General features: G+C 39.9%; 1 long non-coding RNA gene across 1 annotated transcript; it reads right to left on the bottom strand.

The window, feature by feature from the left end:
* Window positions 1-3368: 3368 nt before the first annotated feature.
* On the bottom strand, window positions 3369-12145 carry LOC125616304. The gene is made up of 3 exons (XR_007346925.1): window positions 11127-12145; window positions 5013-5019; window positions 3369-3379 (listed from the first exon to the last, which is right to left on the bottom strand). It is a non-coding gene; the product is annotated as an uncharacterized LOC125616304 (long non-coding RNA).
* Between the last annotated feature and the right edge of the window lie 810 nt (window positions 12146-12955).

Raw genomic sequence — 12955 nt, 5'->3', positions numbered from 1 at the left:
AAATCAGTAACAATACTGTTTTCACAAATTACAGACCTCTTCAGAATTGTGTTTGATATGAAATTAACAGTCTGTCTTTAACTTCCTCTTTGCAGCTGTGAGCTGTTTACTATTTAAATGTGCAACCTTATATTTCAGAGAAGATGGAAAATAATCCCCGTTCAGGCCATTGTCTGCACCCATCTTTGTTGATACCTTAGTGCAAGCTTAGCATCATGTTCCTATTTGTTGTTATATAGATCAGTTCTAACTCTGACTTCCTGGATCCTTGTGTAGTTTTGAATGTGGTGTATCCAAAAATAAGAAAAATCTGGAAAAATTTCAAAGCTGAAGTAAAAATGGCAGCAATTTGAAATCTAAAAATCAAGGTTTTAATCTTTAAAAAAATCAATTTCATTGTTAATTTCCCGTTAGACATTTCCTAGGAGCTGCTGAAGCAAACTACAAAAAGGTCAGTCAGATTGCAGTTGAATAGAAAATTTTAGATTATTATCACAACCAACTAGCATTATTTGGAAATCTGACATAAATAATGCCTAACAAACATAGAGGTAGGGAGGACTTTTAGATTTCACAATGCCCACCCTGGCTCTTGACTTCTGCCTATGGGTAGTGACACAAGCTCCATTCTGGGATAAACAAGAACATGCAGTTCCATCACCCAACATCACCTTGGGAAAGAAACTTCGTTTTTGAAGTTTCAGGTCCTTCACCTGTAAAAATAGCAGTGAAAAAAGTGCTTTTTAAGATCCTTTCAATTGAAAAAAAGTTTGATTACAGGTAATTTTCTGATGAGTGCTTGCAGGAAGTCTTTGAGGAGGAATGAAATAAGAAGCAGAGTCATGGAAATTTCTTTCAAGAATTCCAGATACAGTCAAGGCTGGAAAATGGTGCAACTGAAACTTCAGAGATAAAGGAGAACAGAACACCTTTGGAAGGATGATATTTCCTTCACTGTACCAATACCTAAAAATACAACAGCCCTTTTTTCTCCATGGTGATACATCTATGACGCCCTCACCCCATCCCAGTAATGTCTGAAACCATGAATAATACTGAATCCTATAATTCAATACCTTTTCCATCTTAACTAAACATTTACAACACACTGTGGCCATTACCTTTATAGTTGGAGGTGTGACAGCAGAACTAGCCTGAATTTATTTTTCCTTATTCACAATTTCAGGAATGGAAGATTGGTTTTTACCATAGATCTCAGTGACCACAGCATGAGATTCTTTTTTCTTTCCTTATTGTCTAGAACATTATTTTTTCCACTTAAAGAAGCACTTTACAGATCCTCTTTGGTGTATCTGAATTGCCAGCATTACTACTTTTGCACTTTGAGGTGATTATTAAGTAAATTAGGGTTACTTGAACACAACCATTGTGACACAGCAACAAGTGAGCTGATAACCAAGATGGCTACTAAGGGATGAACAGGCAGGTGGTGCACACAGGGTAGATATGCTGAAAAAAGGTTTGATTCACATTTTGAATTAAATGGTGTGAGATTTTTATCATCCTCTTCAGAACAGCACACAACTTATGAATTGCTTATTTCTGGAATTTTCCATGTAATATTTTCAGCAGTCAAATATGGATAACAGTGAATTGTGAAACTGCAGATAAGAGGGGAACTGATCTACTGTAAAACATCTAGCAATATATCAGGCATCTTTCTTGTTCCCTAGAGCACACTAAATGGAGGCTATAAGTGATCCTGGGAGTTGGCTGCCCATTAAAATAGGAAAGGTGCATGCGCAGAACACCTGAAAGGGAGATTGTTGAAATAGTCTAAAAATCTTTAGTAATGAGCTAAAAAACTATGAGGAATAATTGTGAACTATCTAGGGAGCACTAAAGACAAACAGAACAGAAGCAAGACAGGATACCAAGGTAAGAAATACGCAGCAATGATACATCCATGGACAATGTGACCCTGAAATAACCCTGGAAATTTACTTCTAGACACTGATAATGAAAGTTATATGAACAACTGTACCAAGGGAGCCAAGATCAATGCAAAGTAGAAAGGTCCTAGGGATGGACCAGTCCTTGGGAAGTCAAAGGGCAGGGTTCACAATGAACTAAAGAGGAAACCTGCATCAATGAAGTAGCCTCAAACAGGCTCCTGTTCATGTTGGTCACTTGACAAATGTGTATTAATTGACAGGCTAGTGGACAGATGGATGGTATCCTTGATGTTAAAAATAAGTAGGAAAGGGGCTGAGGAACATTTTAAAAGGCAGAATTCATATCTGAGAAAGCTCTGTTTCCTTCTGCCCTGGTTATCTTTTGTTTTCTCCTTGTCTAATGACTGTCTCAGGCATTCTCAAAGCCAGTCAAGCCCACTGATCCCCCAACGAAGGAGGTGTCAAACTTTTCCATGGTTACAGAAGTGGTTATGTCTTATTCAATCTCCTTTTCTTTATTTGTTTTGCTCCTCTTAATCAGGTTCTCATTCTCTGACCTGTGACCTGATAGCTTCCTAATGGGGCTCCCTGTGTGCAATTTCAGCATAAGCCAGAGAACATTCTGCATGTCTGCTCAAACACTTTACAAGAGTCTTCCTTTAAAGTTTAAATCCCAATTACTCTGGTGGACATGCCAAAATTTTTCCTGGAACAATTTTCCAGTCATGACTTCTACTTTCCTCGAGATCCCTCAAGACCAGTTGGAACTCCCTGTCCTCAATCCTCACTCACCCTCGTTCATCTGTGCTTGTGTCCTTATGTATTTTCACTGCCTACAATGTCCTTGGACACCCCCCTCCCCATCTTAAGTATCCTTCTAGCATCAGCAAGAACTAATCACTGTATATGGCCCTCCTTGTCTTTTTTCCCCAAACTTCATTCATCTGCTAACTCTTAATGATTATACAAATGATCTCTTATTATGGTTGACTTCTGACTTTTGGGCTTTATGATGGTGCAAATGCAGTATGCATGCAGTGGTGCTACGATTTTTGATCTTATAAATATCTCTTAAAGGCCCTTGTTCTTAAGGCTTGGTCACTAGCCTGTGGTGCTATTGGGAGGGGTGGAACATTTAGGAGGTGGAGTCTAGGGAAAGAAAGTTAGGTCCTTGGTGGTGTGCCCTTGAAGGGGATATTGGGACCCTCTCTCTTTTTGGAGAAGTTCCTCCTGCCATGATGTACTGTGTTATTATAGGCTCAAAGCAAGCCTGCCAAGCAACTGGGCTTATGATTTGTAGCTGGTTCGTCTTGCATGATGTTGGGCAGCTCCAAGCCAGTCATACATTCAAAAAGGAAAATAATCCATACCCTCCAGTATACTATGTTGCTAGGCTAAGATGTTTATAGGTTAGGTGCACTAAATGCATTTTTGACTTACTATATTTTCAACTTATGATGCATCTATTGGAATATACTCCATCCTAGTCAAGAAGCATGTGTGCCATCAATCCCAATAATGTAGCCAGCTCCTCAAGGGCAAGAATTACACCTGATAGTCCTTTCTCCACAGTGATTAGCATGTCTGACAGAAAGATTTATTACCATCATTGAGATTATTGAGGCACATATTGAATATACAAAGTCATTTCAAATGAGTTTTATTAGTTACAGTGAAGAGAAGCTAGGTTTTTGAAGGCCATAAAACAGAATGTTGAAACCAGAATTCCATCTGAGTATAAATTCAATTAAAGTTTTTTTTTTTTTTTAAATGTGGTATTGGTTTTTCATTTCTGCTGCTAGTTGTTTCCAGGCAACCTGAACTTGTCAAATACAAAAGCATAAAACAGAAGCCTGTGAAATATATGACCTTACTTTGAAAATCCTGCCTTTGGCAGGCTAAGTACACTATTCAGCATTATGACAAGACATTTCTTAAAGGCCAGTCCTTTTTCCTAATATTGGGTTTTTCTCCAGTGATTTTAGGATGGAAACTTGGTGTGGCAAAGAACATAGCATATGGAAGTATATACACTGAACAATTTGAGCCCTGAATTTATTGTTGTGAGATTAGGAAAATCATTTAAACTTTCTGATCTTTAATATTTTTGTCTCTGAAACAGGCATGATCCTCTTACCTGATCTTTTCATAATGAATGAGGTGATTGTGAGAAGCGATTGGATAGTTTACAGAGTAAAGATGATGCCTTTTGTCACTGTCATTGTCACCAACATGTACTGAGGGCAGGGAAGGAGAAATAGACCTTTGGAAACTCTGCCTGGCCAGGAATTTAGGGGCATCCCTCTAGCTCCCATTGGGCTGCTCCTATAAGGGGCAGCACACATGCAGCATTGGCTAGTCCTGAGCTATGTCCTTCTCATGTCTCCAACTCATACTCACCTTCACACAGCTGGAATTAGAGCAATCTGGCTCTACCTTCTTGCCTCCCAGTTCCTTAATCTCAGCCAAGGATGGCTCACTCGAATCCCCTACCCCTTTTGCTCTAGGCCCCTGGCTTATTGAAGGGCTCACTCTTTTGCAGCTACTGGGATGAGTTTTTTGTTGTTGTTTTCTTTCTTTCTTTTTTTTTTTTTGCGGTGGGTGGGGAGACTCTGGACAGCAGTGGAAAGGGTAGTTCCAGTCAGATTCCAGTTAAACAAAAGAAAATCCTTTGCCATTTGTTCTTAGGTTGATTTTGAACTCTGATCACTGCCCAGAGCTGCATCTGGCATCTTTCCTTTCCCTGTTAACACAGCAGAGGAACAATTATCTTTTCTGTGAAAACTGTCAGGAATCTTTTTCCTTCTCTCTTCTTAGGCAGCACCAGGATGGGGCAGATGAAATAAAAAAGTGACAGAAAACACCTGGGGCTCTTCACTACTGCAAACCCCTCCAGTCTTCAGACTATTTCTGAAGATCACTAGGAGAGAATTTCTAACTGAAAAGAGGAAATATTGAACATATTAAAAAGCTTCCTCCTCCTATCAAGGAATAAGACTCCTTCTGTTTCACCAGAAAATGCCATCTCAGAAGAACGTGCAATTGTCTTTTCTGTTATGACATAATAAAATGTTCCTTTGTCAGGAATGAGTCAACCTCATACCTTTTCTCCTCAGGCATGAGGAGTGTCTTTGATGTATTCCTTGTCTATTTTGCAATCAATACAAATCCCTCACATGATTTGAGAGCAACAGTAGAGGACCATTCTTCTGAAGAGAGATTTTTAAATGCTATCTTAAATCCTTCAGGCCGACTCCCAAGGCAGGATTGCATCTTTGGTATAGGTATGAATGGGACAACATTATTCCGGAATAAAGTATTAGTATGAAGCATAATTTAGTCTTCATCCTGACCCATGAAATTTATGAGACAGCTTTAATTATTGAGCCATATGGCAGAGGGAAATTTGAGTAAACAAATTGTATTTCAATAAAATTCACAGTCTCATAAAATACAATAATTAAGGTGTAAACCACAATAGGTACACTTGTTTAAAGCTGTCTTTGCAGCTCACAGATAGTATATGGTGTCCACTTTTCTTTCTTTCAATATTCCCGGTTCATCACCTTAACCCTCAGATCAGCTTTGCTTTATGGAATCTCTCAGGGCATGCCTCTAATAGCCTGGGATATTGAAGATTTCTCTTTCTCCCTTTTTAAAAATTTCCTTTTATAATTACATGAGTTAGCTCCTCCAAGACTTATGGGAAGAAAGCAAAATGAATGCTTTACCCTTATCATATCCCTCTCTGATTTCCCATCTCTCTTTTGAATGGCAAATGCAGAGCCCAACTTTGCTAAGTGTAATGTTTTCCCACCCTTGCAGGGGAGGTTAGGGTTAAGTTAATAAAAACTTAGCTGCTTTCCCAGAGGCCATGGGACGTTATAGAGAGCCCTGTGATTCTCCCAGGTCTGGTCCAAAGGTGCTTAAACACTTGAGACACTTGACAGTAAAGGAAATCTAACTCTTAAGTCTCTTTTCATCACATGATCACCATCTTTTCTTTGCCTCAAAAGCGCACACAGTAGCCTGCAGCCTTTTTTTTGAGCAGTCTTTTTCTTCAAAGTAGCACTCACCAGCAGGGAATGTTATAAGATTGAGATCCCAATTAAGGCTGCCTCTGATTATATTTGACAAGTCCCTACTACTTAGGAAACAAGGCTAAAAAATCCCAGATTAAGTCAGTTGCAGAAGATAACCAGGATTAGAATTAAGGGGCTCACAAAAGCAGTATTCCTATGAGAATTTCATGAAATTGCAGTTGAGCAAGTCATATATTAAAAATAAAAATATTCAACAACACCTCATGCTGGAACATGAAGTAAACTAGTAGCACAGGTCAGATGGTAGCTGCCAAATATTACAACTATGTCTGGTGAAAAAAAATCATATAGTACAATTATGGGTATAGGAGGAGAGTGGAGACTACAGGTATGTAGAGTATTCCTTTAAACCAGTGATATTACACAATTCTACCATATGAGTGTGCAAAGACAAAATGAAGCCAGTGTTCTTCTATCCAAAGAGTGAGAGATGGGGTTTTCTATTCCATTTTTGGAGACAGAGTCTATACCATTAGGAGAACCCTCATCCCTTTCTCCCAGTGGCCAATCTGCTGAGTGCAGGCAATGGCTAAGAAAGTTAACCAGTAGGTATAGGACATTATTCTAGTTAATATGAGCGAGATGAGCCAGACAGATGACCAGAAGAGTTTTTAATAAGTGTAGTGTTCAATTAAATGAAATGAATTCAGGAGTGAATGATTGCCTCAACGAATGAATGTCATATTACCAGTAGTCTTTCTCCTGCTCTGTTGGGGCTGAACATCTAATGGGGAGCAAGACAGATGTACATGAAACAAAGCTTACACTAAGATCCCCCTACCTTAGTAACGGTGGGTGGGGGAAATGTTGATTTAATCTTGAGTAGCTAAGGGAGCAGGGCCAAAATGCTGACTTCCTTTTCATTGCTGGAATTCCAGAACCCAGGAAGGTTGCATGGCTTCTCTGCATCATGATCATGATAGGTAGCACTTGGAAGACTAAATATTTATCCACATGGTACATATGTCTATATCAGGAGTTACTTTTTTTAGTAACAATTTGAAAATATGTAATCTCAAACCTACAGAAAATTGTAAGGGTAGGTATAGCATACTGAACTCATTTCTCTCAGATTCACCTATTGTGACTATCTTGCTCCATCTGATTTCTTTCTTTCTTTTTCTTTTTTTTTGAGAGAGAGAGAATTTTTTAATATTTATTTTTTAGTTCTTGGCGGACACAACATCTTTGTTTGTATGGGGTGCTGAGGATCGAACCCGGGCCGCACGCATGCCAGGCGAGCGCACTACCACTTGAGCCACATCCCCAGCCCCTGATTTCTTATTTATACACTCTCTAGTATATGATTATACTGTATATTATGTTTTATATTAGAGAAAAACTATTTTTTTCTGAAGTATTTGAGAGTCAGTAACAAATATTTTCCCTTTAATCTCTAAATACTTCAGTGTGTATTTCTTATGAAGAAGACCAGGATTTCTCTGCCCAAGATTTATTTTTTTAGTTTTACTTTTGGTACCAGGGATTGAACTCAGGGGCCCTATTTTGTATGTTATTTAACGACAGGATCTCACTGAGTTGCTTAGGGCCTTGGCAATTTGTTGAGGCCAGGTTTGAACTCTATCCTCCTGCCTCAGCCTCCTGAGCTGCTGGGATTACAGGTGTGTGCCACCACACCCAGCTCAGGATTCTTTTTTAAGTAGGAAAAAAATTGCTCTGAGTGCTTGATTGGCACTCAGCTAGTACAGGTGCTCCTCAATTTATGATGGAGTTATGTCTGGATAAACCCTTTATAGGATGAAAATATCAGAACTAAAAATACATTTATTATACCAAACATCATAGTATATCTTAACTTACTGTTAAGGTTTGGATATGAGGAATCCTCCAAAGCTCATGTATGATACAATGCAGAAATGTTCAGATGTGAAATGATTAGATCATGAGAGCTGTGACCTAATCAGTAGATTGAGCCATTTGATGAATTAATTAATTGAATGGATAACAGGGTAATAACTGTAGGCAGGTGGGGCATGGCTGGAGAAAGTAGGTTACTAGGAGTATGCCCTTGGGGATTATATTATTCCTGGCTCCTTTTTCTCAAGCTCTCTCTGCCTCTTGGCTATCCCAAACTGAGCAGCTTTTCTCTGCCACACCCTTCAGCTTTGATATTCTGCCTCACCGCAGCCCTAGAGCTATGAATTTGGTCTGTCACAGGAGAAAACATATTTCCAAAGAAGGGTTCAAGGATTTCTCAGAGGGAAGGGAAAATTCAACTCAGGACCAGTGGGTTTCTTTGTATACATGACAGAAATGAATTTCAGCACAAGGTAGATAAAGGCATAGACAGGTTTGTTAGGAGGTAAACACATATTCAAGGGAGAATGCAGCCTATCTCTAGAGTGAGAAGCCCCTCCTTGGGTAGGGGATCCCATATTTACAGAAGGACTATAGGTAGGGGCCAGACTGAAAATGGAGCCAGGATGGAGCTGCACAATTTCACTCCAGTTTTCCCTGAGCCTGTGTTTTGATTGCCCTCATTTTAGGAGGTCATAGGCCAAGGGCATGTTGCTCAAGATTTGCAACCCTGCTTTCTGCATTTCAGTGGCTTCTAGGGGTTTCCTTGAAGACTCAGTGTACCTCTCTTTACCCTAAATCCCTATCTCAGGCCAACCATAGATTGAACTTTTGAAATTATGAGTCAAAATAAACTTTTCCTCTTATAAGTTGTTCTTGTTAGATCTTTCAAACACAGTAATGAAAAGCTGATTAACACATCTATATTAAACATTATCAGAACATTATGTTAGCCTACAGTTGGGCTAAGTCATCTAATACACAGACTATGGTATAATACAGTGTTGACTATCTCATGTATACTCACAGATGGGCATTTTGTAGACATTTTGTGATGTGAAACTCAAAACATAATATCCAAACACCTCTGGCAACACAGTACTATATTGAACATCATCAGCTAAAAGAGGGGGTCCTATTTATCTTGATTATGTTTGTCTCTCTGGCCCCTTTAAAGTGGGAATGGAGTGGAAAACTGAGGGTTTCAGTCTTTCATAAATGAATAAGATCTTTCTGAGAAGACTGCTTTGAACACCAATCTCTATTCTTTCCACATCTGTTATCCCTTGCTGCATAAAAATTCATCCCAAGACCGAGTGGCTTGGGAAAAAAGACCTTCTCCTTGCTTGTTGTTCTATGGGCTGAAGTGCTGAGTGCTGGGTAGGGCTTAAGGTCCAGAAAGGGTTCTCAAGGCTCTGGCACCTCAGCAGTCCTACATATGACCTCTTTATCCATGTTGCTACTTAGGGCTTCCTTACAGCGGTGCACGTTCACAGAAGTTGAACTACTCTCCTGACTTTAAGGGGGAGTTTCCAAGCAGCCAGTTCTCTTGAAAGCCACTTTAGAAGTCACAAGGCTTTACTACCTTACTGTATTATTTCAGATGAGCCAGAGGGACAGTAGGATTAAGGGCAGGAAAACTCCTCTATCTTGTGGTATAAGTATGTATGTATATAGGTGTATATGTATGACCCCCTCTAAACTCTAGACAGCAAGCTCTTTGAATGCAGTGTCCCTGTCTGACTCGTCTTAGTAACCCTTTCATAGTACTTAGCTCAATGACTGGGACTAAATAGGTGTTTAATATTTATGGAATAAATATGGATTACAAACATACTCAATAGCCCAACTTCCTTACATTATTTCTGAGGACTCAGAAAGCTAATTGGTTATTTCAAGTTTGCAAAGCCCTATCTTATTAGTCCTAAAGACAGTACTATATGTTAATATTCTAGATGGGATTGGGGAAATATGACTAGGGCCTCAGGAGGGCTGTTGTAGGCTTGTGGGGAAAAAGTATGGGAAAGATTGTTAGTTTTCTTTGCTCTTGGTTTCTGTGTTTTCCAGTAAAAATACTTCCTCAGATGGTTAAATGGCTTATCTGGGCCTAATGTGTCCATAAAATTTATCTTTTCTCTAGATCTCTTCTTTCCATATCTGCCAACAGAGTAAGGATGTCATATTTAAGATACCATGGGAAAGACATGGAAGATAGAAGGGTCTGTGGTTCTAGAGTGGCCACGAAGAAGGCTGAAAGTATGAGCAGTCCACTTTTATCCTTCTCTGGTCCACTGCAACCACTGCTTAGGAACCCATGAAACAAACTTGGTCAGTTAATAGGCCAGAGGCATCAGGTATTAATACAGCTCTGCTCAGAGTTAAACAGTAAAGAGAAATAATTTCATTTAAATTAAATCATCTTTAATTCAAATTGAACATCTTTCCCTTAGGTACCAACATACCACCACTTCCCACCCCCAGCTCCATGGGAACCAGAGTCAATTTAGAACCCAGTGCCAGAGACTTCTGTCTCCTGGGCCAACTTGCCTAACTTCAGTTTTGGTCCTTGAAACTCTTATTTTGACATTGGGGAAAAAATTACATTACCAGTAAAAATCCAGTATCCTTCTGGATTTTTCTGAAGGAAAATAAATTTTCTATAGGAACATAAATTACATCTGGCTTCCATGAGAGTTACAAATGTAGCAGAATGTCAGGCAGGGAAAGCATGAAGAGCAGCCATTCCTGACAGTAGTTCCATGGAACAGCCACACATGCTGGAAGACTGCAGGCTCTCTGACAGGCAGATGGAACACAGATGAAACATAAATAAACCTCACAATTGGTCCCCTGGGAAAACATTTCATATCTACAGAGGATTTGCCATCATTTTGCCCAGAAAAGCAAGGTCTCAGTTATCTGTGAGTTATCTAGATGGTAATCTCAATTCTCTGCCATGCTGCTAAAATCTAGAAAGGAAGTTAAAATATTCTCTTGGGAGAGAAAAGAGAAGTCACCAAGTTTGTGCATCAAACTTTTTTTTATATACTTTGTTTTTTAGGCTTTCCTTTAGGTTTTGTTTACACCTCCTTCATACAGAAAGAAAGACCTGGTTATCTGATCTCCAACTCATAAGTAGTTAGAAACCACCTTAGGAAGAAGGCAACCTCTGGAGGTAGGCACACAATAGAAGAAAGTGGCAGCCTGGTACAGCAGGAGGAGACCAGGACAAAAAATAAAAACAAACTAAAAACTCACAATAGTATTAAAGAAGCAGAGCACCCACGACTAAACACTCAAGGTCACTCCAGGTGAACTGGGCTGGTATGAAATAATCACACAGAGAGAGACAAATACCTTTTTCTGTCCTGCCACAGCTTTTCTGACCTTAGGGGTCTATGGAAAAAAAGAGAAGAGCATGAGCTGAACCCTTTTACTCGGAAGAAGCCATTCAAATGAGGCAAGGGGTAGGATTACAAAGGAATAGGTGAGTGTAGCTCAACTCCTGTGGGTGATGCCTACACCTGAATACAAGCCTTGCTATCAGAGCTGGGACAATACCCCAAGTCACCAGAAATGCAGTGATTGGTCAGAGTCTCTTGCTTCAGGACTGGAAGGCGTGGTCATTCAGAGCATCTCCCCATACCCTGAGGCCACTCAGGGAGAGCAGGTTAATGGGCCCTCAAGTCTGCTAAGGGCCTGGCAGAGATATATCACAGAAAATTATCAAGACAGGACTTGCGAGGATCAACAAAGGGTTAATTACATTATCATTTATAGATTTGGCTTAGAAATAAATCCCTCCTGGGATGAGGGTGTAGCTCAGTGGTAGAGCTCTTGCCTAGTATGTATGAAGCCTGGGTTCCAACAGAGTAAGGATGCCATATTTAAGATATGTCATACAAAAATAAAAAGAAAAAAAGAAATATATCTTTCCATATAGAGTATTTTCAAAGGTTTTATACTTAAGGGAATAGATTTAAGTTATCTGAAAAAGTCTGTTTACTAATTCTATTAGTATGCTCTTGCAGTTCTAACAATGTGCCACAGCCTGGGGGACTTAAACAATAGACAATTATTTCTCACAGTCCGGAGACTGGAAATTTAAGATCAAGGTATCTTCAGGGTTGGTTCTCTCAGGCCTCTTTCCTTGGCTGCCCTCTTGCTGTGTCCTCATATGGCCTTTCCTCTGTGGGCACCACCACTGGTGTCTCTGTGTGTCTAAATTTCCTCTTCTAATAAGGACATCTGTCACATTGGATTAGGGCCCACCCTAATTGCCTCATTTTACCTTAATTACCTCTTTAAAGGCCCAAACTCAAAATTCCAGTCATAGTCTAAGGTACAGGGGCTTAATTTCCACCTAATTCCTAGTTTATATAAAAGACTTGAAATGCCAGTGTGTGTGTGTGTGTCTGTTTACAACTTATGTATTTGGGGGAAGATATGAGTCAGCCTGTTACAGTGACAAAAATTCATTTAATTTGTGCTATATTGTGTGTTGTGTTAGTTAGCTTTCCTTCACTATAAAAATATCTGAGATAATAATTAGAAAAGCTTTATTTTGGCTCACAGTTTTGGAGATTCTGGTACATGATCAGTTGACCCTATTGCTTTGGGGCCTGTGACAAAGCAGCACAACATGGCAGGAGTGTGTGGTGAAGCAAAACCACTTACTTCATGCACAGGTGGGGAAAAAAAAGTGGGAGTGGGGTGAGGAAGGGTCCAAGGTCCCACAATCCTCTTCAATGGCATATACTGTCCTCTAGAGAACTAAGGACTTGCCACCACCTCAAATTATATCATGTCGCGACCCCTTGCCCGCAAGGAAGACGCAACTCAGGAATCTTCTTTCAGCAGTTTATTCAGGCCCTTGATATTTCTTCTTCTCCCTCTCGGATGCCCCTCCCAGCCTTAATAAAGCATCTCAAGCCCCAATGCAAAGCTGCCACGTGGAGCTTTCTCATAGGGTGATGAAAAATCATGTGCCAACTCTCCCAAATAAGGAGTTGTTTGTCACAGACCACAGCGGAGCCAGCGCCATCTTGTAATGGCGACCATAGTCTGCAGAAACGACAGAATCGGCTCACCACAATATCACCCTGGGAATCAATCTTT

The sequence above is a fragment of the Marmota marmota genome, unplaced genomic scaffold (assembly GCF_001458135.2).
Source record: "Marmota marmota marmota unplaced genomic scaffold, marMar, whole genome shotgun sequence".
NCBI lineage: Eukaryota > Metazoa > Chordata > Mammalia > Rodentia > Sciuridae > Marmota > Marmota marmota.
Note: the sequence above shows the minus strand (reverse complement) of the source record. Positions and strands in the feature narration are given on the sequence as shown.